Source organism: Notamacropus eugenii, chromosome 5, assembly GCF_028372415.1.
Source record: "Notamacropus eugenii isolate mMacEug1 chromosome 5, mMacEug1.pri_v2, whole genome shotgun sequence".
Taxonomy (NCBI): domain Eukaryota; kingdom Metazoa; phylum Chordata; class Mammalia; order Diprotodontia; family Macropodidae; genus Notamacropus; species Notamacropus eugenii.
Window position 1 is genome coordinate 352,417,880 of NC_092876.1, and position 27,140 is coordinate 352,445,019.

The 27,140-nt window shown below is 36.8% G+C and overlaps 1 protein-coding gene across 40 annotated transcripts in view; it reads left to right on the plus strand.

The window, feature by feature from the left end:
- ZBTB20 (zinc finger and BTB domain containing 20) overlaps positions 1–27,140 on the plus strand; it is a 1,002,935-nt gene that overhangs the window by 152,688 nt on the left and 823,107 nt on the right. For 6 of the 40 annotated variants that reach the window (XM_072616769.1, XM_072616741.1, XM_072616736.1 and 3 more), the window contains one exon: positions 23,776–23,866. The exons of 32 other annotated variants lie outside the window; for them this stretch is intronic. The gene's annotated coding sequence lies outside the window, so the exon portion shown is untranslated. Of the gene's footprint in view, positions 1–4,891; positions 9,128–23,775; positions 23,867–27,140 lie in introns of those variants that run through there. 2 more of the 40 variants (XM_072616743.1, XM_072616775.1) reach the window with 1 other exon arrangement.

Here is a 27,140-nt window from a genome sequence, read left to right on the forward strand (position 1 = left end):
TTCAGGGTTACCTTGTCCTCACACTGTGTATTATATGCTTACATATGTACATGTTATCTCTTTGAACGTAAGCTCCTCAAGAGCAGGTAATGTTTTAATTTTGTTTTTGTATCCCCAGAACTTAATATGCTGCCTGATAGTAGGTTCTTTATGATTGCTTATTGATTAATTGGTTGATTCATGGGAAAACAAGTCTAGAGATGCAAAGTGATTTGCCCAGGTTACACAGATAACTTAGTGGCAAAGTTAAGATTAGAATTCAGATTTTCTTACTCGATTTTTGTTGAATCTATTTATAAGTTGACAACTATTTTCCATTATGGTTATTTTTCTTGTTTAGATTGAAAATATTTTGGCCTTCATTCTTTTTATTTGAAATTAACTACTTAAGTCAACACAATTAAAAACAACAAAAGTAATAACATTTTTATCAGGGAACATACCAGTCTGTACAGCTATGGGGAGCCCTCTCAAAACTGAATTCCAACTTCTCATTTTTTTCAGTGTCTTGAATGGAATCTTCTTGACAAAGCCTTATCCTGACTGATTTTTAGCACATTTTCCAGGCTTACACAATCAGACAATACAAAAAGAGGAGCTAGGAGAAGAATGAAGAGTTTGGAGTCAAAAGTTTGGAACAAAGCTTGTATCTTATTGCCCTTGCTATAGATTATTTCTTGTGAGCACTAGAATTTTACACTTGATGAAAAGTTTATTTGTGCAAGACTGGTTTTGGGGGCCCAAGTACCAAGCACATGAATTGTGAGCCAATTTGATTAACCTAGGATTTGCTTCCAAATTTAAGTGTTTGCCTCTCCATTGTAGGGGTAAAGGAAAATATATTTTTCTTGTATTTTCTACTCTTTTTCAATAAAATAAGGAGTTCAGCGCCAGATCAGGGAGTCTCACAAAAACAATTTTCTTTTGTGCTGATGTGCCAAGTAATGTTACTATTATCTTATAAGAATCAAAAGGGAAGCTACTGACCCCATGTAGAAGTTTTAGAGTGAGGAGGCAAGCCTCAGAGAGAGTCAACACTGAGTTGTGGATTTGTTTTGTCTAACACTTGTAATATGTGTCTAATGGTGGCTGTATACCATTATAGGTAGAAGCCATTTCTTATTATTTTTAATGTAAGTTTAAATTTAATAGAACAAGTGCATAGTATCATTTCAAAGGTATGTAAACCAGGAATATTCTAGATCTAATGGAGATAAGCAGCATAAGATTAAAATGTACAAATGTCTACCCATAAAATGCATAACTAAAGGTTTATGTACAAATTAAGAAACATCCTGTTTCATTATTACATAATAAAATTAATGAAAGCTCTTTTGGACAGTGTTCTCAAGAAATATTTTCAGGAGTTTACATGTATGAATTAGTGCCTGTAGGCCAACATAAAGACACCTTTAACCCATCTTAGAGAGATGTAAATTGTACTACCTATTGAGGAAATACAGGGCAGTCTGCAAGCACTAATGCTTTCCCAGGGTTTTCTATCACATTAAAGATTTTCAAAGAATGAAATAACACCTCTTCTGACATACTCTTTTTTTATCTTTATTGTACTTGCTGTTATGTCAATGATCCCAAACTGTGAGTAGGCTTTGTAATGGAAACAAATGTATGTACATAAGAAATTATCTTGAGTCTATGAAATTTATATCTCCTTTGACATAATTCAGACCAAAATTTGGGTATATGACATTTCAGTTATGGATTAGATCACTGCTGATCAATTTCTATGCAAGGCAATTGTGTTAACAAGGGTACCACAGCCATACCTGTGGAGATCATGAAACTCTTTACGTCTGAGAATCCTTGCAGCAATGAACAAGCAGTCTGGACTCATTGAGTGAACAAGGATAGTTTTACTTGCTCTCATGTGAAAGATTTAGGGGACTATCCAACTCATGAACTATCAGGAGAAATCCCTAACTCCATCCAGAATCATAGAATTTCTGAGGTGAAAGGGACCTCAGCGGCTATCTAGCCCTATCCATATTTGAACAAGAATTTCCTCTTCAGTTGAGCCAACAAGTGAAGCTTCCATCTTTATTTGAAGACCTCCACTTAAGGGGAAACCACCACCTCCAAACACAGTATTGTCCACTTTGGAAGAAGAAGCTTTTCCTAAATTCACCCCTTTGCAGCTTCCAACCATTGTTCCAGGTTCTTCCATTTGGGGTCTATCAAAACAAGTTTGATCCTTCTTCCAGGTACTATCACATACTCCCCAAGTCTTCTCTTCTCCAGGTTAGATATCCCCATTTCCTTCAACTGATCTGATGTTAATAAAATAACCATAATATACGTTTCAAATTTTGCAGAGTTATTTACATGTGTTATCTCATTTTATTCTCATAATAACCTTGGAAAGTAGGTATTATTAGCCTCATTTTACAGATGGAAAACCAGGAGTCAGACAGAAGCTAATCTGCCCAGGGTTACATAGCTAGGAAGTGAAACAGGATTCAAACTCAGATTATTTTAGCTTCAGGTTCTTTTCACTTCTCTTTTCACTCTGCCACCTAACTTGAGACACTTTACCATTCTAGTTGCTCTTTTCTGGATGCTTTCTAGTTTTCGTTGTCTTTCCTGAAATGTAGGAGCCAGAACCTAACACAGTACTAGTACTCCAGATGTGTTCAGACCTACTTATCCAACAAGACTCTCTCATTGTAGACTGGAATCTTATTCTTGGCTGCTATATCACAGTATTGACTTACAGTGATCTCGCAGTCTATTCAGACTCTTGGATCTTTTTCAGACTAACTGCTCTGTAACCATGTCTCCCCTATCTATTGCTTCTGAAACTGAGAGGTTTTGTTTTTGTTTTTCATAGACCCAACTACAACGCTTTTCATTTATCCTTATTCTACTCCATATTATTCATTTTGGTCCAGTGTTCTACCTTGTCTAGTTTTTTTAACCCTTTTCCTCCCAATTTGTAGCATATGCAGATTTAACTATTATAAATTACACATCCATTAAGAATTATTCATAAATAATAAGACTAGAATCCTTAGCCATAATCCTCAGAATATAAGTTGTATAATTATTTAGGAAAGGAAGATAGCAATAAATACTTCTCCTATGCCTGGTTGAGCTTATCTTGAAAGAAGACCCACACAGATTTCCCATTTCCTTTAAAACTGAGCCCAAGCACCACCTTCTACAGAAATCCTATCCTGACTTCCCAGATGCTCATGAGCCCCTTCCCAGAGATGTCTTGTATTCATTTTGTATAAAGTTTGCACATAATGATCTATGTACATGTTATATGTGTGTGTGTGTGTGTGTGTGTGTGTGTGTGTGTATGTGGATGTCAGGATATAAGCTTCTTGAGGACAGGGACTGTTTCACTTATTTCTTCTCTCCCCAATGATTAGCACAGTGTCTGGCAAATATGAGGTGGTTAAATAAATGCTTGTGGGTTGGTTGATTCTGGCCAGAGGGAGAAAGGGAGAGTAAGAGAGAAGGAAAAAAAAAACTTTTGATAACTATTGTTTACCAGAAAAGCAGACTTCTTTCCTTTGGTTGCCCATGGAGAAGGTTAAAAGACACTACTGTTCTGTCCTCCAGGAAAGAATAAAGATGGGGATGGAGAGAGCTCTGTTCTCCTGCCTGGTTGTACAGAAGAGAGGAGATAAAGAGAGCAAAGTGAAGCCTCTGCTTAACTAGAAGGAAAGAAAGGGGAGTAGAAGACCTGTATCTTTAAAGCCTTGCTTATTACTTTCATTCCATTCAGTTTGTTTCACTCATATTTCTTCTTGCTGGGAGCTAGGCCTGCTTTGCTCTTTACTTTTGACAGTTGGAAGCAACATCTTATGTCTTGGACATTTAAAGCTCTTTCATAACTGAATATTTGCGGAGTTGTCCCCATTTACCAAAGAAAGAGTCCTGTTTCAACCAAAGAGGTCCTCTTGATTGACAAACAGTCTGAGGAGTTGCCTTCCAGTTTCAAAGAGTAGGAGATGTCAACCTACTGTTGTTACTTAGGTATCAGCTGTTAACTATGATATTGCCAGGGAATGACAGACAAGCTGGCAGCCTTCTAACAGTGAGATCTTTAATTTTTTTAATTCAGTTTACACTCTTCCATTAATGAAATAGGTTGAAAGATGTAGATCTCCCATAGATATCTCAAACTTGTTATGACCAAAACAGAGCTTATTATCTATCTCTTCCCCCCTAACCCTCATCTCAGTCTCTCTCAGCTTTTCTGAAATTTCTGTTGCTATTCTGGGTACTACCATCCTCTCTGTCATTCAGACTACTCACATTCACTTCAATGGAATAGCCAATTCCATTGATAAATCTTGTTTCTATCTGTACAATATTTCTTGTATAGATTCCCTTCTTTCTATTCATACAGCCACAACTCTAGTTCAGGCTCTCATCATTTCTAAGCTGGATTATTGTAATAGTAATCAAATTGTTTTCCCTGCCTCAAGCCTTTATTTACTTCAATCCATTTTTGAATTGAAATTCAAACAAGGTGAATTTTCTGAAGAGTATGTCTGACCATGTCATTTCTTCTCCCTTTTTTCCTCTTAGTGACCTCTAGTCCCTCACTGTTACCTCCAGTGTCAAATATAAACTCCCCTTTTGGCATTTAATTTGAGGCTCTTCGTAACCTGAGCCTTCCCACTTTTTTTAGTCTTCTTACATTTCACCCCCCCCCCCTTACAGAGGGTCTTTCTACACCCTCTGTTATCAGTCTACATTGACCTACTTGTAGTTCTTGAACATGCCATCTGCTTTTTCCATATCTTTGAACTGGTTTTCTTCCATGCTTGTAATGATCTTCTTCCCTCCCATCCCCACTCCCGCCGCCTCCCACCCCCACCCCCGCCGCCTCCCACCCCCACCTCCCCCTTTGGTTTCCTAAGCTGCTTTCAAAATACAGCTCAAATTGGACCTTTTCTAGAAAACCTTTCTTCAGTCCTTTCAGCTACTAATGCCTTCCCCTGTCATGTTTCCATCTTTCCATTCTTGTCTATATGTTTTATATACCTAGTTTATGTTATATGTTATATCCCCCATTAAAATGCGAGCTTCTTGAAGTCAAGGACTGTTTTTGCCTTACTCTGTATGCCCAATTACTTTTTGCATGGTTTCTGGTGCATGGAAAGTACTTAATAAATGCTTGTTGACTGACTGATTAATATGAGCTATTAATGGAATAAGTAGAAAGTTTCCTGTAAAATGCAAACCATCAAGGGAAAATTTGATTGGTGAGTTAAAAGTAGTACTTTTTGTCATTTTCTGCTCATTATCATTACTGTTCTGTAAATGAGAAAGAATTTTGAATTTAGAAGTTTCTCAACAAGTGAGAGTAAACATAAGGCAAAGGAGAGTGATTTCATTGATGTTATTTACTTATCCTAGCAAAGTAAAAACAAAAGAAAACCCCAAACAAAACTTGCCAATTCTATTCTTCTTTCTGTCCATGAAATGGAAGGGGGACAAGAATGTTGAATATCAGGACACTAATTAACTATCGCAATTAGCATCAGTTAGCTTGATGTGTTTCCAAGTTAAATGCAAAAGCTGGGCTAGACAAATAAGAAAACAAGATAGTATTTGTGGAGGTAGAATGACCAGCAGAAAGGAAAAAAGGGCACAGAGCCCACCTAAAAGAAGCTGAAAATTTCAAACGTTTGATTACAGGAGGAGGCAATTTCAACATCAATAAATTCCCTAGGGACTTATTAATGCTTCGGTAGCATTACAGTAAAATAAAGACACCGGGACAGTTTGCTTTAATAGCTTGCTGGCTTGAACCCCAATACATAATGTTCTTGTAATAGTTTATGGGTGACTGCAGTAAATTGGTAGCGAATGTTTTCCATTTTTTGGCTCTTCATATCAGATCTGCTGTTAGAGAACATTGTGTTCTGAGACTATTATAAAGGCAATTGATCTCCTTTGGAAGTATGCTCAACAATTTTAATATAATCTTAACTTTTTTCCCTCTCCAGATTGTGAGATTTTTTGCCCTTTGTAGCTGAGGTCAAATTAAATGCTTAACTGGACCTAAGCAGTTGCCCAAATTCATTTGGGCTCCACCCACCTTGACTAACATTCTTTAACTACTGCCAGGGGGAAAAATAAAAGTCCAGATTTTTTTCTGCTCCTTTGTTGTCCCGAGCTTTTCAGACTGCAGTTGAAATTTGTCCCTGTCTTTCATGGAATGTTCTTTCATTTAGATAGATTAATTTTGAACTAAAATAGGCTGTTGCCCAACCAGGAATGAATGTGAATATGTAAATATGTATGTATCTGTACACACATATATAATATTTACATATATACATAGATATACAAAATTATATCTATTAAATTTAAGATCAAGAATTTTGTGACAAACAAAATGAGAGTTTTTGTAAACAAAATGAAAATTAAGTGTCTGACATTTAGTGAACTAAATTGTCTAAATGGGACATGATGAAACATTTATTGCCTAGCATATCTGGTTGTTTTTTTTTTAAGTTCTTAAAGCAGCAGCTATTCCTATTGTAGGCACAATAACAACAAGCCTTCGTTAGATTGTGCAGAAAACTGAAATGGTCTTTTTTGATAACATTACACATGTAAAAAATGAAGGACATCTAAGAACATTTTTTCTTTTATTCTTTGGTGTGCCGGGAACATTTGTTTCACATAGAGGTTATATTACAAAATTAATGTACTGAGGGTGTAAAGGGAATTTGAAAGAATGCAGAAATATAGTCCGGGTGTCTGCTAAATGCAGGTGGGAGATGTTTGAGGCACATTTATGGCAATAGAACGCATGCTTTCCCTAGCAAAGTCCAAACATCCAGATCGACAGCAGGAGTCAATGTGGTTATATAAAACTGTGAAGAGAGAATCCTGAATGAATACAAAGCTCTGAAAAGGTGGCAATGAGACGATAAATAAAGGGGAAAAAAAAAAAAAACAGCAGATGAGAGCGAGAAAGAAAATGCTAAAGGAAGTTAGAAATAATTAGGGCAGCACACCAAACAGAAAAGAAAAAAAAAACGCAACTCAACAAGAAGTCAGGCAAAGTCAAAGCAAAGCAGCCCAGTTGACAGTAAAGGGTTTTAAAACTGTATATGCAGTAAGCAAGAAGCATGATTGGGAAATGAAATATTTGTATTTTACTATAACAGTTAAATAGCAAGGCATTCGGCAGGAATATCTCTGCAGCAGGATTAGTTTCACTCCCCAAGTGTATTTTGAAGAGAAAGACTGAAGGCCAAGTGTCTCCAGTCATCTGATGCATGCAAAAAGCCTTCATGTAATAATGCTGTTTGTAGTATTTCATTGCTTTTACAAACTAAAAATAATTTTAAGTATACGTGATGGGGGAAGGGAGTTTTAACAACTACATCTGGGCATCACTAAAATATGATACTAACAACAGCCAATCAACAGGATTTCAATTTGGATTCACTGTTCTAAAAACCATTTCAAAATATTTAGTTAAATGACATGAAAGCAGTTTCCAAGAGCCCACCAAGAGCAAGGTTTCAAATCTTTGCAAATGATAATGAATTCAGATACACATAATGAGAACACTGCAGTCAGGTCTAGACAGATTTAGATAAATTAATGACCCAAGCTAGTTGATGGCAGCTACAGTTCTTAACTTTGAGTAAAGGAATTTTTAAAGCAATTCACCAAAGACAGATTTGAATATGTTAAATTGTATCATCCTGTTTGTGAGTTAACTACAAGGTGGGGGGGGGAGGGGATTGGAGTGAATTTAGTGACTTAGCTTGATTGTATTTATTAAAATCTTTTTCTGTGCATGGGTATTTGATATGTCTACATGCAGATTCATGCATACATTGGTATTCATATATGTACACATATTCATCATGTCTGCTTTTTAAAAGCAGTAGAGTTAAGATGCCCTTTAAAAAATTTACCTTGTGTATATTGTCTCATCAAATATTCTTACTAAAATAAAAAGCTCTCCTATTTTCTCCTATGAAATAAAATCCCCTTCATACCTAAATAAGCCAGAATGTTTTTGAGTGAAAGTGAATGTTCAGTTTTTTTAAATTAAATCTGAACTTGTGAAATCTTCTAACACAGATTAAAAGCCTTTGTGTTTTCAAACAGGAATTCCTTAAAAGTGGGTACATTTTGCCTGAAGTAATGTGTGTACCTTTATCAATATACAATTCAAACATTTTTCTGAGTTGTGCCTTCTCTCCTACCACTTCACCTCATCTCTAATTAAAAATAATAGGAGGAAAGAAACCATTTTGAAAACATGGCTTTTCAGATCAAAATAGGTTTGTCACAATGAGGCTGTGATGATTTTAGAACTTGCTTTTCTTTGGAAGAAGTTTCCATCAAGTTCCAATCATTTAGCCTTCCTAGGCTAGATCCTTTACTTTTAAAAATTTCAGAGATTCCCGTTTGAGTCCTATAAAGTGAGAATCTGACCAGGTATGACTGCAGACTAATACCACTTTAAATAGACTTGATTTGCTTTGATGTAAGATTTAGAAGTGAGGTAGGAGTACACTTTTTAAATACAATTTGATTCATGTAGTATCTTTTTATATGTCTTTCAAATAAAGTGAGACAGGAAGGAAGGAATATAGAAACAAACATTTATTAAGCATCTGCTTTGTACCAGGGTCCTATGCTAAGTACTTTACAAATATTGTCTCACTTAATCCTTACAACAACCATAGGAGGTAGGTGCTGTTATACCCCCATTTTACAGTTGAAGAAACTGAGACAAAATAGAGATTAAGTGACTTTCCCAGAGTCACACAGACAGTGTTGGAGTCAAATTTGAACTCAGATTTTCCTCACTCCAGCCTGATGCTCTATGCCTTGGATTATGGCTGTCAGTTGTAATAATTTTGTTATTACATATTTATATGTACATATAATAAATAAATTAGGCATCATTGCTTCACTTCAACCCAGTGAGGCAAGTGTTTTTATTGCTATTTTACAGATGATGAACCTGAGGCTAAAAAATTTAAATGAGTTTTTCATATAGTCCTTTGACTAGAAAGTGTCAGAGCCATCTGGATTGAAACCTTGGTCTCCTGACTCCATATTCAGTGACCTTTTGACTATACCACAGTCCCTCACATGTGTGAATGTAAGTGTGCTTTTATACCTATTCCTGCGAATTCTTAATCTTGTTCATTCTTAAGAGAGAAATCTTAAGACATTTTCTGCACAATATAAGTGATTCAAAGATTGCTCACTATGTGTTGGCACACTGTATTCATTTGTACATTTCCAACTTTAGTATATGTAGGCAACCCCTAAAACACTAAGGCTCCAGAGAATCTACGAGTTCATGTTTTTAATAGTACAATTAGTCCATTGTGAAGAAACCTGCTTTCCATTGAGGAGTCCCATAGAAAAAAAAATTCCATTCAGAGCCACACACAAGAAACAAGCCAAAAATTTTTTGAAGTAACCATTTTTTAAAAAAAATAAGGTAAGTATGTAGGGTTGAAATACCTTATCTTTAAATGATACAAAAAAACTGAATACAGTAGTTAAGAATAAATGAAAAATTAATTAATAGAGAATATCAAACTTTATTCCAGGAACATATGTATTTTAAATTCTTCAATTTCATATCGTGGAAGTGGAAATAATGGTTGCATTGGCTTTTTGTGATATAAAGTAATGGGAATTTTTTTTTCAAAGATGCATGCCATCACTTATAACTCCAAATGAGTGTTGTCCTCTTCAAAGTAGTTACATCTGGTGGCTATGTATTTATTTGAACAATGTTGCTCAGAACATTCTTGGAACAACTTTTTGGGAATTGCCTTCAAGGCCCTGCAGCACATTCTTTTGAATATCTTCAGTGGTGAAAAATCTCTTTCTTTGAAAGTGGCTTTGATTTTTGGAAACAACCAAAACTCCTTTGGAACCAAGTCTGGCAAATAAGGTGGGTGATCATGCTGATAATATCAGTTCACTCCAAAAAAATAAGCCCACAAAGTACCACCACCACAAGATGTAACTATAAAGGACTGAAACTGCCTTTCTTATATGGCTCATACACTGCTCAGAAATGTTTGTTATTTCTCATACTTTTGAAGATTTTTTTTATCCTAGTGTGAAGTTTTGAGGAAAGGTTTTATTTTTACCTTAGGTTTGTTCTCAGCTAAAATCATCAAGAGACAGCCTTAACTTTGTATTTTTATCAGGACTCTTTCAAAGTGTGTTAACACTTGGTAGGTGAGATGCCTTTCAGACTGAAGGTTTTACTAGGGGATATCCGAAATGCCAGCTCTATTCCTGTTGGTAAAGTGTGGGATAACACTGTTTTTACTGTAGAAATGACTACAAAGGAACAAAGCGCATTTTTAAAGAAATGTAACAACTTATATATCTACTTTTATGATGGTATGATTCCACCTTCTTCAAGAAGCCCCTCTTAAAGCTACTGCCCCTTCTCTGAAATCACCTGCAATTTACTCAGTATATGTCTTATTTATATGTATTGTTTGTATTTTCTCATCCATTAAACTTTGAGCTTTATATATTTTATCAGTCCTTTATAAGTACTTATAAGCAAGTGCTGTATACATTTTATAAGTCCTTTGTGACTCATTATAGATATATATGATGAGGGCTGGAAGGTGGGGTGGTGAGACCCCCACAAAGACCAGGGTACCAGGGACAGGCTGTCTGGAAGGAACACATGGACTCAAGCATTACTGAGGTCAAGGTAAAGATTTATTACACTTTTCATCGGGCAAGAGTTCTTAGGGAACCTGCAACCTTTGTAGGGTATAAGTAAAGTTTATATGGGATATTCCACAGTAAAACGTGCCGAATATGCTAATTAGGTGTTTGGGGGTGGGATTAGGGAATGGTTAAGCAGTGATCAATTCTTAAAGGAATATGCACTTTTGGTATCTACTGTACAGGTATTGTACCTAAAGTTCATCAGGAAATAGCCCAAGGAGGGGGGAGGTGCTACCTGGGGTGTGATTTTAGGCCTGAAACATCACCAAGTCAACCAAAAGTCAGGGATGGTTCAGAAATAACAGGTTGCTCTCATTAATGTCTTGTTAGACAAGATAAATGTAAGGGAGTATGTGTCTGTCTAAATCTAGGATACATATGATTGGTCAGTGAGTAGTAAATGTCGTTATGACCCAGTGCACAGCCCATTCAGCCAGTACACAGTTAGTTTAGACTAATAAATTCTATAGGTGCAGCTAGCTGCTGTAGCAGGAAGGGAGATAATAATATTGCGGGGACAGGTTATGTCCTTAGGCTGGGGAGAAACTGCCTGAGAAAGTATTTTGAGGCTAGGGAGAAATGTGATTTTTAAAAAGAAATGTGATTTTAGAATTGGGGCCCAAGCACCCCATCATATACTCACATGTAAATATCTACATAATAATTGCCCCCAAATATTTCATCATCTAGGAGATAACTTGACACTTTCAGTTATTGAATTTGCAATCAGTTTCATTTTGTTAGGTATATAGTCAGGATTAGCTGAGAAACATTAAGGATGTGATTCAAAGGTGTTTGTGGGATTGGAATCATGTTAGCCTGAACAAATCATGGAAGCTCTGGAAAGGCCTCCAGCTAGGTGGCAAGCCCCCTGAGGACAGGGGCCACGTCTTATTTATCTTTGTCCTTTCTTCAGTAATTAAACCATAGCAAATGTTTAATAAATGTTTATGTGCTAGCTCTGCATTCCATGAAGGCAGGAACCCTGGTCTCTATAAACTTTCCATCTCTCCCAGTGCCTAGCACAGTGCTCTAATAGAGAAGATACTTAACATTTTTGTGTGTTGAAGAAGGCAGGGGTCTTCTTAAGGCTTTTTCTGTGCTAATGAAATGCTTGTTTTTAGATGTTGAAAGTCAGTTGTATCCTGCAAGGTTAAAAGTGGTTTTCCCCCCATCATTTTGAGAAATATCTATGTGATACCTAGATAAAAGTCCATGTTAGCTTGTATTTGAGGGGTAGGAAAGAAATTTAAATTTTTATTCTGAAAAGATATTGTAACAGTGTAGACTGGAAAGCTGTTATTAATCTTCCTAATTAACTTTGTGACTGGCAAAATTAAATATCACTTCCTCCATGAAGCTTTTTCCTGATGAATCAAGTCAGAAATGACCTCTCCCTTCTCTAAACCCCTATAGTACTTACTGACTATATCATTTGTAATGACTTTTAACCCATACCTCCCTATATTATAGTTATTTTCATACAAATAGCTATTCCCTTTCTTGAGGAAAAGGAATATGTCATATAATAGTATCTAGCATTCATATAATATCTTAAGCTTTGCAAAGTGCTTTGCAGTCTTTCGTTTCATCTTGACAACAACCTTAGGATGCAGATGATGTTATTATGCTCATTTTACAAGGGAGGAAATGGAGACAGACATAAATGCGGTGACCTGCTCAGGGTCATGCAGCTAATGAGTGTCTGAGGCTCGATTTGAGAGATTTAGTACTCCTTTCAATGTATTGGGCCACCAGTAGCACAAATATTTGCAAATAATAGGCACTCAGTAATATTTTTCAGTCAATTTCAAAATTAGGATGTAATTACAAATGTAGGAGAGGTGTTTTGGAGGGTAGTTGGAAAGTACTGAAGCTTTCAATTATCCTTGAGTAACAGATATAGCACAGTATTTTGCTACTAAGCACAATATTTTGCTCTTAAATATAACCCTGATTTAACTAAGCTTGCTACAAGATAGATAAAATAAAATTAGAAACTAGTTAGGGTACCTGATCTCTGACTTAGTGCTTAAGTCAACATTTCACATTAATGGACCTGTGAACGAAGGTGACATATACATTTGCTATATTACTGGTTCTTCTCCTTTCTTCAGTTGCACATTTTCCTTTACATTTCTTTACAAAAGGAAAACCTTATCTCTTCTTCCACAAGTCATGTTCTGCATCTGTATAAAATGTTTGATGTTCAGAGTTTGCCCGAGTTCAGTCTGATTTCTCATTGAAAGAAAATGAATTAAAAACAAACAAACAAAAACCTCACAGGAAGTATAGTATCTCTCACCTGAGGTGCAGAGGCAATTATAATAATACTCTGAATTTACATAGCATTTGAATTCTGAGATGCTCAGAGTATTTAACATATATTATTTCAATTATCCTTGCAATATTTGTGTGAAGTAGTCTGGAGGGAGGTTACATTATTCCCATTTTAAAGAAGGAGAAGAAGAAGTTGAGGGGTTAAGGATAGTAGAGAAGTCAAATTAAATCAGTCATTCCTTATTACAGTTCTTTTGTCATTTGGCATATGCACTCCTTCATTCTTGTTTACTTTCTTTTTTGCTTTGTTATTGGTTGATTTCCATTCACAGGTTAAGGAGATGGAAAAAAATTAGGAACGGAGAATCAGATTCTTTCCACAGACTCCTCAAAGGTACACACCCATAATAATAACAGTTAACATTTATATAGTGCCCACTATGTGTTAGGCACTATGCTAAGCACTTTACAAATATCATCTCATTTGATCCTCACAACAACCCTGGGAGGTAGATGCTAATTTTATCTCCATTTTACAGATGAGGAAACTGAGACATACAGGTTATAAGTGACTTGCCCAGGAACACACAGTTAATGAGTATCTGGGGTGGGATTTGAACTCCTGACTCCAAGCCCAGGTTCTGTCCTCTGTGCCACCATCACATCTTACAAACAGAAGAAGAAGGGCTGAGAATCTTGAGTAGGACCGAAATCACCCTGATAGATCAGCTCTTGACACAGAGGTCTTACTGTGCAAGATATCAGCTCTGTCTCCAGAGGTACATACACCTGAGTTTGGATTCCCACTCTGCCTCCTGCCTGTATGACCTTGGATTTATCATTTACCCTTTCCAGGCATCCATTTACTGGTCTATAAAATGATGGGATTAGATTAGATAACAACCAAAGCTCCTTATCAGTGTCAGGAGTCAAACCCAGCTATTTCTTGATTCTAAATCCAGTGTTCTTTCAACTACCCCACAATGTTTTCCAAATGCCAAGAAGGAAAGAAACAAGCATTTATGAAGCCCCCCACTATGTTCCAGGCACCTTGCTGAGTGCTTTACAAATATTTTCTCATTTGATCCTCACAACAAAAGTGTTATTATTATCACCATTTTACAGATGAGGAGACTGAAGCAGGCAGTAGTGAAACAAATTGCCCAGCATCACACAATAAGCATGTATTTAAGATAACCTTTGAGCTTATGCAAGAGATGTTATAAAGACAGAAATGCCTGATCTTGTCAACTGATTAGATTCGAGGTGTGAAACTGAGGGTGAAGAGTCAAGGATAACACTTACACCTAGGTTGCAACCCTGGGTGACTGGGAAAATGGTGGCACCCTTAGTGGTAATTGGGGAGTTAGCAAGAGTGGAGGGTTTTGGGGAAATATAATGAGTTCAGTCAAAGATTTTGACATAAGCCTGGCTGGCTTGGGTACTTCCTCTGAAAAAACTCTCCATTTGGAGGAGGAGCCCATAGGGATGGAGATGTCTCCAACTGGAAAAGTAGTCTGGGAAGTCTGGGCTGAGATCTGTTTGAAGTGAGTGACTTCAGTGGTGACTTTGGACAAAAGATACTTTTTGGTCTAGTCAGTTCCTAAACTCTTTCAGAGATAAAACTACCAGGAAGCCAGGTCTATTACAATAAAAGACCCACACTCCTTTCTGGCTTCAATCTTTATTCCTTAGCTCTTGAAATTTATTGATCTAGTAACCCCTTGTTCTTCCCTTTTGGATTCACATGAAAGACTTAACAGAAACATTGACCTGATGGCTCCCTGTCTGAACATGGTAACCAGCTGTTAATTCCTTTTGGCAGATGCTGATTCCCTAGTCATGGCCAGACCTTGAAGCTAGTATGGGGGTTCCAGCTTTACTTTTTCTCCAGCCTTTGGGCCCTGATCATCACAACCTTCATACTCCTAAGATCTTATGTCCTCTCTTACCTCTTTAGGCTTGGCACTGCTCATGGAATATGACAATGTCAGGATTGAATTGGTATACAGGGAAAGAAGGCATCTGACTTAGGGACTCTCCTTCTGGCAATAGAGGCTTTCTTTGTAGTCAGGGTATCCTTTCAGTGGAATTTATGGTCCTTTTCTTTTGGATCGAAACTTTTTCTAGCTTGTTCTCATTTCCTCAGTCCACATATGACTGATGTAACACCGATTTTATCCACTAACTGAAACCCATTGAGTCCTCTGATTGAACTTTGATTAATAACTTTGATGTAACTATAGTACAGAACCTGAATATTAATTTAAATTCGTGAAAGTAATTTAAAGATGCACATTTCTCCCTCATCTTCTCTCTCTCTCTCTCTCTACCTCCCTGGAATTCAGTTGAAATTTATCAACATATTTGTCTGGTTATATGTTGTGATGGAATTATTGGTCTTTGTTTATACCAGGTGTGAGGAGCTTCTGACCTGTGGGCTAAATATTATTTTAAGTTTTATTGGTTAGAATGTTAGCTCTTTGAAATTAAAGATGGTGGCATTTTTCATATTTGTTTCCCCAGCCACTGGCACAGATTAGGCACTTAATAAATACTTCTCTGTATATTGTTGAGATCAATGGGATAAACTGTTGTTTCTTTTCCCCTCCCCTACCCCCAGCATGCAATATGTTGATGCCTCCAGTTATTAGAGCTCCTGAAAGTTTAAGGGTAAAGAACAAGTGAGACAGGATAACAACAGTAATGATAATTGTTAGCATTCATATGTCATTTTAAGGTGTGCAGCACACTTTATACATGTTTTCTCATTTTATCCTTATAACAACCTGGAAAGCAGATGCCGTTTTTATCCTCATTTTACAGATGAGGAAACTGAGGCAGGCAGCAGTTAAGTGACTTACTAACTCTAGATCCAGCTCTCTATCCACTGTACTATATAGCTGCCTCCAATTTGAAATGGTACTTAATTAGGTACTTAACATTTCACTGGATAATACCTACAACTCAAGTGAACCAAAGTAAATAAGAGTCATATAGTAAATCTTCATCATTCTCTCTTGCATTGCATTCTTTTCCTTCATTTTCTTTCTCATTACTTTTTTCTTTTCTTTGTCATTTCTTTTTTAATGTTTATTTACTTATCCACAAGATTTTGAGTTCCAAATTTTCTCCCTATCTCTCCCCTCCCCCCACTCCAAAACACCATGCATTCTGATTACCCATTCCCCCAACCTGCCCTACCTTCTATCATACCCCTCCCTTCCCTTATCCCCATCTTCTCTCTTTTCTTGTAGGGTAAGATACACTTCTATACCCCATTACCTGTATTTATTATTTCCCAGTTGCATGCAAGAACAATTCTCAACATTCCTTCCTAAAATTTTGAGTTACAACTTTTCTTCCTTCCTCCCTCCCCACCCATCCCCACTGAGAAGACAAGAAAATCAATTTAAACTATATATGTGTAACTTTGCAAATGACCCATAATAGTCATGTTGTGTAAGACTGTTTCCCTCCATCCTATCCTGCCCCCCCTTAATTCTATTCTCTCTTTTGACCTTGTCCCTCCCCAAAAATATTTACTTTTAATTACTCCCTCCTCCCATTAGCCCTCCCTTCTATTATCCCCCCACCTCACTTATCCCCTTCTCCCCTGCTTTCCTGTAGCATGATAGATTTTCATACCAAATTGAGTGTGCATGTTATTCCCTCCTTAAGCCAAATGTGATGAGAGCAAGCTTCAATTTTTCCCCCTCACCTTCCCCTTTTCCCCTCCATTGAAAAAGCTTTTTCTTGACTCTTTTATGAGAGATAGTTTGCCCCATTCCATTTCTCCCTTTCTCCTCCCAATATATTCCTCTCTCACCCCTTAATTTTATTTTTTTGGATATCATCCCTTCCTATTCAATTCACCCTGGCCCTCTGTCTATATATATATATATATATATATATATATATATATACATACATATATGTGTGTGTGTGTGTGTGTGTATAATCCCTCCAACTACCCAAATAATGAGAAAAGTTTCAAGAGTTACAAAAGGAATGTAAAATGTTCAACTTTAGTAAGTCCCTTAGGATTTCTCTTTCCTGTTTACCTTTTTATGCTTCTCTTGACTCTTGTGTTTGAAAGTCAGATTTTCTATTCAGCTTGATCTTTTCATCAAGTATGCTTGAAAGTCCTCTATTTCATTGAATTACCATTTTTTTCCCCTGAAGTATTATACTCAGTTTTGCTAGGTAAGTGATTCTTGATTTTAATTGTAATACCTTTGACTTCTGGAATATCATATTCCAAGCCCTTTGATCCCTTAATGTAGAAGCTGATAGATCTTGTGTTATACTGATTGTATTTCCACAGTACTCAAATTGTTTCTTTCTAGTTGCTTGCAATATTTTCTCCTTGACCTGGGAACTCTGGAATTTGGCTGCAATATTCCTAAGAGTTTTTTTTTCGGATCTCTTTCAGGAGGCGATTGGTGGATTCTTTCAGTATTTATTTTACTCCATGGTTCTAGAATATCAGGGCAATTTTCCTTGATAATTTCATGAAAGATGATGTCTAGGTTCTTTTTTTGACCATGGTTTCAGGTAGTCCCATAATTTTTAAATTGTCCCTCCTGAATCTATTTTCCAGTTCAGTTGTTTTTCCAATGAGATATTTCACATTGTCTTCTATTTTTTCATTCTTTTAGTTTTGTTTTGTAATTTCTTGGTTTCTCATAAAGTCATTAGCTTCCATCTGCTCCATTCTAATTTTTAAAGAACTATTTTCTTCAGTGAGCTTTTGAACCTCCTTTTCCATTTGACTGATTCTGCATTTTAATGCATTCTTCTCCTCATTGGCTTTTTGGACCTCTTTTGCCATTTGGGCTAGTCAGTTTTTAAGGGTGTTATTTTATTCAGCATTTTTTGGGTCTCCTTTAGCAAGCTGTTGACCCGCTTTTCATGATATTCTTGCATCGCTCTCATTTCTCTTCCTAATTTTTCCTCTCCTCTCTTACTTGATTTTCAAAATCCTTTTTGAGCTCTTCCGTGGCCTAACACCATTGTATATTTATTTTGGAGGTTTTGGATGCAGAAACCTTGACTTTTATGTCTTCCTCTAATGGTATGCATAGTTCTTCCTAAACTGAAAGGATGGAAGAAAATACCTGTTCACCAAGAAAGTAACCTTCTATAATCTTATTTTTTTTCCCTCTTTTTTGGGCATTTTCCCAGCCAGTTACTTGACTTTTGAGTCCTTTGTCAAGAGGCGGGTATACTCTAGGGACCTGTAAGTTTGCAGTTCCTGCAAGATGGCACAATCAAGGGAGAGGAGTTTACTCCTATCGTGGCCTGTACTCTGGTATGGGAGATACCTCAAGCTTTTCTACCCAGGATCTGGGAGTGGAATTCCCTCTCCAGAGCCTCCACCAGCTCCACCACATAAGCACTTTTCCTCACCCCAAGACCACCACTCAGGGCTGAAATCCAGATCAGCAGCTCAATTCCCCCAGGGTTTTTAGGCTGAGGGCTCCAAAAATGGGCACTGCCACTGCAGTGGCTGCTGCTGGTGGGGCCAGATTGTGTTCCATTCTCACCCAGGTGAACGAGCTTTCTCACTGACCTTTGAAGCTGACTTTGGTGTTTGTGGATTGAGCAGTCTAGGAACCACAGCTACTACCAGGGATTCTGCCCCCTGAGGCCTGCTCTGGTCCTGTCCCTGCTGTGCCATGTGGCCGAGGCTAGGCTCCACCCTGCTCCATGCCCAGTGCAATAGACCTTTCCTGTTGGCCTTCCAGGCTGTCTTGGGCTGGAAATCTCTTTGTTGTTGTCTTGTGCCTTTGGCTGCTCTAGAATTTGTTTAGAGTCATTTTTTACAGGTATTTTATGGGCTATGGGGGAGAGTTTTTACAGGTCCATCCTTCTACTCTACCATCTTGACTCTGCCATCTTGGTTTCACCCCCCTCCCCCCCCCCAGCTTCTTTGGCGTTTCTAGTTGTCTTTTCTTCTTTGGGTCTGTTTGTTGTTAACTTTATTTCTTTTCTCCTTCCTCTTCCCCCTCTCTTTTTTCCATCTTTTTCTTTCATTTCCTTTCTTACTTTATCTTGTTCCTTAATTGTGGCAGTTAGGTAGTTGCTTACTACCTATATGACCCCATCTGAGAAGGGGGAGAATAATGGCCGCTACTTCCCAGAGTGGTTGTGAGGCTCAAATGAGATAATATTTATATAGCACTTTGTCAGCCATAAAGTCCTATATAAATTTTAGTTATTGTCATTATCATCACTAACTAGCCATAAAAGAATATTAAATTATATTTAAATGATTTGTTGTATTTATTGGTAAAGTTATATTAACCTCAAAATTAATTTAGAGACATTCCTATTCAGATATGACTTGGACCAGGTCACTTTTTAGGAATGCCTTTTCAGTTCTGAGCTTCCATGATTCTGTATTTCCTTCCCTCTCCCCAAAGAAAATCTCCCCGTACAACTCAAATTTTATTTTGCAATTTTCATGTGAGTCCTAATTGCTTCATCTCCTTTCCTTCTTCCTATTAGTGGCCTTAAATAAAATAATAATTCCTAAACTTTTCTTTAAGTAATGCTTCTATTTATACCACTGTCCATATTCAAGGGATTAAAAGTTTGTTATGGGTTAATAGTAAATTTGGCATGAAGTTGTTCCAAGTTGCATTTTTTTCCATAAACGTCATTCACTTTTCATACTGGAAAAAAGCTTTGGTTTTGACCTTTTTTATATGAATTTAGAAGACTAGATATTTTTGACACTTTTTCTTTTACCTGTAAGTGCCTGGAAAATAACTCCAGGTTCAAAAATATCACTCAGGAAATAATTTCTTTTTAGGACAGACTATATTTTTAATACAGATAAAATTCATGCTTATGACCACTAGTTTTTGTGTGGCCATGAGAAAGTCATTTTTTTTTAAAATTCAAGGATAGTACTATTTCCAATAGTTGATCAAATGTTTTTTGGCTCTCCTGTCTTACAGACTTGTGACTGCTAAATCTAGTTGCCACATTGAGCAATAGTTACACAATACTGATTCTGTTTAGCTTTTGGAAATGAAGTCAGAGGACTTCAATACTTTCTTTTATTGCATTAAATCAATTACTTCAAGAATAATTCATTTATGGCTACATAGTTCTTGAAGCACTGACATTGGAGGTATTGAGTCAGTTGGAGAATTTATGGCCCTTGAGTAAAACCAGAGAGACATAAGTTCATGCAAACAATGACACTACCTCTGGTTTTACTCTATGGTCCCTGGATAATAACAGGTCTGATTTTGTTTTTGACATTCAGGATAGGTTAATTTTTCCCCTGAATCGGGACTGTTTGGTACAGACTAATAAGCATTTGGTAGGTATAGGAGGTGGCACAATGCTAGATATGGAGTCAGGAAGACCTGAGTTTAAATCTGGCCTCAGACGCTTACTAGCTCTGTGACCCCCTAGGCAAGTCGTGGAAAAGGAAATGGGAAACCATTCCATTATCTTTGACAAGAAAACCCCGATGGAGGTTATGAAGGATCAGACACAACTGAACTGAACAACAGAAACAAAACATTTGGTAGATTTCCAAATGTTCCAAATTTGGGAAGCTATTGATAAGTTTCAATAAATTGAGCTTTAAAAAGCATTTCAGAATAAAAGTCAAGAAGACAACTCAGAATTGTAGTTCAAACATTTTTCCTCTGGTACAAGCTTATCTTTGGAATTTTCATAATGTTTTTTTGAGGCATGCAAATGTCCTTAAGACTTAATTACACAATATTAATTCTCTGAAACCATTCCTGCCTATTGAGAAAAATATGATTTTCAGAATAACTGATAAATATTCAAGAAATGGGATAGGCATATATTATAATTCATATTATAAAATTTGTCTGTGGACAAATGTACCTGATACACTAGTGCTATTAGAGTGTATGAGGAATGTAATGTACTTTAAAAAGGAAGCCAGAAAATAGGCCTGCTCTGTGAGTTTTAAAGGAACTAAAACGACTATACATATTTATTCCTGGTTAAATAATAGATATTATTGTCAGGTAAATATCACATGATTAGTAACCTTCCATAAAATGACTTTTTTTCAGTATTGTTTAAAGAAAATGACAACCACTAAACCACAAATAAGGTCATTAAATGAGCAGAGTTATGTTTTAAATAAATATAAGATTGCAACATAAATTAACAAAGGCCAGAAAATTCAAAGTTGAGACCAATTTGTTCCATCATATTCTCTTTTCACAATGGCATCAGTTACCATTCAGTGTTAGTTTTGTAAAGAACTCTCTGGCAAGAATATCTACAAATGTTTGGCAAGTGAATGGATTCTATAGAAACACCTAAGAAAGCTGTAAGAGTCTGACAGCAGATACAGCCTTAGCGCTTATATCGGCAGAAATCCTGGATTTGGTGGAAAGATCATCTCAGATTAAAATTTCTTCATTGTTGTTCTTCTTTCATTCTCAAAGAGCACCAATGACAGAGGGAGGACGGGGACTTCACTAAATGCCATTTGCCCCACTTATAAGTGACTGCCTACAAACAATTTCCACTGCTCATTATTTAAAAAATAGAGAATGAAGGTGTTTGTGGGAGAATTTTTAACCACTAGAAAATTGGGATTTCATAGAATAACAGAACATTTAAGCTGGTAGGAACCTTAGAGATCATCTAATCTAATGCCTTTTTTTTTTTTCACAGATAAAGGTACTGAGAGCCAGAAAAGTAAAATCATTTGCCAAGGTCATAGAACCAGCTGGTATCAGAAAAGGAAACTAGAATGTTTCAGAAAAGGAAACAAGAATAGTGGGTCTCCTGATCACTATTCTTGCCATGATACTATTATAATCCTAAAGAGATTAAAGAGTTAATGTTTTCTGGGAAGAGAAAGGAAGAAAACTTCCCATTCAAAATCAAGAAAGAAATTTTATGTATACTTGATTATGTTTAGTAGTGAAGTACACTTCTATAGTACATAGAAATTGATTCATACACCCATTTTATGTGGTTTAAGAAAATATTATTACCTCTCTTTGCCTTTTTAGAGGCAACTTAGTACAATGGATAGAATGCTGGGTCTGGAGTCAGGAAGACCCACGTTGAAATTCAGTGTCAGATGCTTAATAGCTGTATAGCCTTGGACAGGTAACTTAATCTTTCCTTCAGTTTTCTCAACTCTAAAATGGAATCAATAATAGTACCTATCTCCCCAGGTTGTTAAGGTTATTAGGAGGTTCAAATAAGAAAATATTTATAAAGTACTTAACACGGTATCTGGAACATAATAGGTACTTAGTAAATGCTTGTTTCTTTCCTTCCTTAGCAGCTGTGACACTTCTCTCTTTTGCATCATATCCTACCTGCCTATTACTTTTTCTCAGTATTCTTTGCTAGTTCATCATCTATCTAATGCTTGCTAAGCCTCCAAGGCTCTATCTTGGGCCCTTTTCTGTTTTCTTTGTATACTTCCCCATTTAGTATTAATATAATCTTTCATGGGCACAATGTTCATTTCTGTACAAATCACTCCCAAGTTTATCTATCTATCCAGAATCTTCATAATATCTCCCTGAGCTCATATCACTGACTCACAGAAATTTAGAGTTGAGAGAACTTATCAGACATCTAGTGTAAGCCACTTCTAAAAAGAATACCCACGACAACATACTTCACAAGTTATTCAGCCTTTCCTTGAAGATCTCCAAGGAGAGGGTAGCCATTTCATTTATGAATAACTCATTAGCATGAAGATTTAGCCAATATTAAGCTTAAATTTGCTTATTTGCAACTTTACCATTTGTTGGGCATCTGCACTTGGATCTCCCACCATTACCTCAAATTCATCATGGCTAGTTTGTCTTCATATGCTTCACCAAGTTTATTGTACATCACTCCTTCATGCAATCTATGTTCCAGGTGAACTAGCCTACGTAGCTTCCCCACACTTGACATCTATCTGCTTCCTCTATGTCTTTTCACATGCTATCATCCATGGGGTAAATATTCACCTCTTCTTCATCCCCCACCAATTAGAATCCCTAGGTTCTTCCTTTGTGGGAACTTTTCTGTGGTTCAGTTGGGGTTTTTTTGCTATTCTGTGACTCCTCAATTTATCTTGTATTTATTCTTCTATGCATGAGTTATATCTCCCTTTTCACCACAACACTCCCATCCCCCTCACCCTTCTTCACCCCCATAGGTAGAAAGTAAAGTTGTTGAAGAACAGAACTGTTTGTTGTATCCAAAACACTTAACTATGTACTTTCACACAATAAGTGAGAAGCCACACTTCTATACCTCATTGTAGCTTCAAAGTAACCTCTCAAAGGGTATGACAGTGAAGCTCAAGCCCTGGCATATTCTACCATGCTAGAAAGGCTTTGATTGTGGTGCCAGCAGCAGATGATGCCAGCTTTTTATGGACTAGAACATCTAAATCTTGACAGACTCATCACCAGTAGGCTGTCCACTTGGTAATTAATTCTTTGTCCATGGCAACTCATGAAACAAATAAAAAATGGCTCTTAGGCCTGTATGATCCCCTTTGGTTATTGGTGGTAGTGTTCAGTTGTTTCAGTCATGTCTAACTCTTCTTGATCCCATTTGGGTTTTTTGGCAAAAATACTGGATTGATTTGCCATTTCCTTCTCTAGCTCATTGTACAGTTGAGGAAAATGAGGGAAATGGGGTTAAATGACTTAAGTGCTCAGGGTCACAGAGCTAGTATCTGAGGCCAGATTTGAACTCAGTCTTTCCTTACTCTAGGCCCAGCACTCTATCCACTGTACCACTTAGCTCACCTTACTTTTCTGCAGTGACAGTGATAGAGCTGTGGAACAGGACCTGAAAAACCAAGGTAAGAATCACACAGTTTTAAAATCTTATATAAAAATTAGCTTAGCTGTTGGTCCTTTTAATATCATAACCTGGTCCAGGCACATTCTTCCTGTCTGTGAAACCAGAAAACAAGAGAAAGTTGCAGATAAATGTAAGGATGGCTCATAGGTTCTCTTTGGCAAAGAAAGAAATTGGTAGAATTGGTTTTGTTGTATGTCCAAAGACAGTGAGAAATATCATTTCATATTTCAGTGGTTATAATAAGCATTTGCAAAAAGACCACTGGGGAGATAATTGCAGCTTATGTGCCAATGTCTCTTGTATAGGAGGAGGTAGAGAAATTCTATAAAGAACTAGATAAGACCTTCCAAATAAAATCAACATATATTTTGATATCTTGTGAATTCATTGTAAGTTGGGTTTATCAGGAGACAGCCAAAATATTTTGGAAAACAGATTTGGGAGTAAGAAAAAAGAAAAACCAAAAATTATTAAATTGTAAAAAAAAAAAAAACTTCACATCAATGTGTCATGAAACCTTTCTTTCAAGAAGAGAATGATGAAGCACTAGACATAGTGAGTACCACAGTGAATAACATCTTGAGAAAAATATTTTAAAGACAGAAAGTGACTGGTAATCTGAATTTCAATCAATTTGAAATCAACTTTCTTTGTACATTCAGACCATCTAATTGTTAGAGCTAAGATACAAATCAATACCAATTAGAAGAAAATAAAAATGAGTGAATATGATATGGAATTGAGGTATTCAACCTCACTTATTTAAATAGTCTGTCAGTGCTAAAAATTGGGAAGTAGGTAAAAGGACAGACTAACATGAGTGGTCACTTTTTTTCTGAGGAGGGCAGCTAGGTGGTGTAGTGGATAGAGTGCTGACTTATCTTCCTGAGTTCAAATGTGGCCTTACACATTTACTAGCCATGTCACCCTGGGCAAGTCACTTAACCCTGTTTGCCTCAGTTTCCTCATCTATAAAATAGATGGAGATGGAAATGGAAAACTACTCCAGTATCTTTGCCAAGAAAACCCTAAAATGGGTTCACAAAAAGTGAGACATGATTGAAACAGCTGAACAACAACAAAAATTTATTAAGGCAATTTAACTTCTGGGGATCAGCTGCTACAATTAAAGGACAAAAAGACCCTAGAAACACTCTCATCCAGCAAATACTTGATCTCCTTATAAAAAAGAGAGATTCATTAGCCAAGTTCAAAACCAATGTAGAATATAAGTTAATTTTTTAAATATTATGGAAGAGGATAGTAGAAGATTTTGAACACAATCACTTCATAAAACAATGTAAACCAGAGGAGAGGAAGGCAAATGTTCTGAAAGATGAACAAGAGAACCAATCATCTGATCATTCCAGGCTTAATGTTATAGTCTCAGATGTGGGACATGAAATAGAAATGACACTACAGTAAGCAAAGTCAGGAGGAGAAGATACACAAGACCCAGAATTTACTGAACAGGTCTGTACTGAACGGAGGGAGTGACACAGTTTTGAGCACATTGAGATGTTTATTCTAAAGATTTTCCAAAAGAGAAGATATCAAACACTTGAAAAAAAATCATAAATCTTGCTATCATATTCAAAAATGGAAGTCATCATCTTACATGTTAACTTTGACCTCTAAACTTTCCTATGGAGGCAGCCATCATTAATTCTTCCTTCTTTCCCTGTATAAAATCGTCTTATTGATTTTTCCTCCACAATATCTCTTGAAATTATACCCTTCTTTCTGCTTACATAGCTATCAACCTAACCAATCAATCAATTAACAAACACTTATTAAATGTTTACTACAGACCAGAAACCATGTAATTCTCTGGGAATACAAAGATAAAACATAAAATAGTCCTTGTACCCGAGGAGCTCATATTGTAAAGCTCATATTGTAGACAATATAGACACAAATATGGACAAAACATATAAAAGGGAAATATAAGATTTGGAGGAAGGGAGTAGAGAGTAATTGCTTATAGCTGGGAAGATCAGGCAAGGCTTCATATGTAGAAGGTGACTTGAGCTGTCTTGGAGGAAACTAGGGTTTCCAAAAGACAAAGGTATGGAGGGAGTGCATTCTAAGCATGAAGAAAAGCCAGTGAAAAGGCAAAGAGATGGGTAGTGCAGTTTATGTGGTACAGTCATTATGTATAGATCACAGAATTTGAGAAGGTGAGTAATATGTAAGAAAATTGGAAAGATAATAGAGGACCAGACTGTGAAGAGATTTCAGTATGAAACAGAGCAGCTTAAGTACAAGATCTGGAAGTTTATTGGATATATGTGGCTAGGGAGAAGGAAGCAAGCGAAGAGTGTAGAGTCACATTAACACCAAGGTTGGAAATCTGGGTAACTGAAAAGATGGTGGTAAGACTGAAAGAAGTAGGGAGAGAGTGAAGAAAGGCCAGGATTTTATTTTTTTGGGGGGGGGGGTGGTGGTGGTGGTGGTGGAATAGAAATAATGAGTTCAGTTTTAATTGTGTTGAGTTTGAAATGCCTTTGGGACATTCAGTTTAAAACATCTGATAGATAGTTGAAGATAACTCAGATAGAGCTCCAGAGAGATGAGGGCCAGATACCAAGATTTGGGAGCCATCTGAATAAAGAGGATAATTAAACCCATGTGGACTGATGAGGGCACCAAGTGAGAGAGTGTAGAGAGAGAATGGAGGAGGGCCCAGAACAGAGCCTTAGAATTCACTTACAGCTTTGGGGTGTGATATGGATGATGAGCCAAAGAAAGGATACTGAGAAGGAGCAGTTAGCCAACTACAAGGAAAACCAAAATATTAATGACAGGGAAGAGAAGGTTTTCAGGAGGAAAAGGTGGTCAGTATTTTCAGATGCTGCAGAGATGATTTTTTTTTAAGGCCATCAGATTTGGGAGGCTTGAGCAGAGAAAAGAGGATGTATTTTCAAGAGATGATGCAAATCCAAAGTCTCAGTCCTCGTCATCTGACCTATTGAAACAGCCACTTAATTGTACTCCCAGCTTCTAGTCCCTCCCATTTTATTTTCCCTATAATTACCAAATCTTTTAATTGAGAATTGTCACTACCTTGCTCAAAATGCTTCAGTGATTACACAGTATTCCTCTACATGCACTCTACATTCTAGATGAACTGGCCTCTTTGCTGGCATTTCATTTGCTGCCTTTGTGCCTTTGATAAATTATTCCCCATGTCTAGAATTCTTTCTGCTTTTACCTCATATCACCCCTGGCTTCCTTCAGGGCTGAGCATGTCTCACCTCCTGTGGGATGTC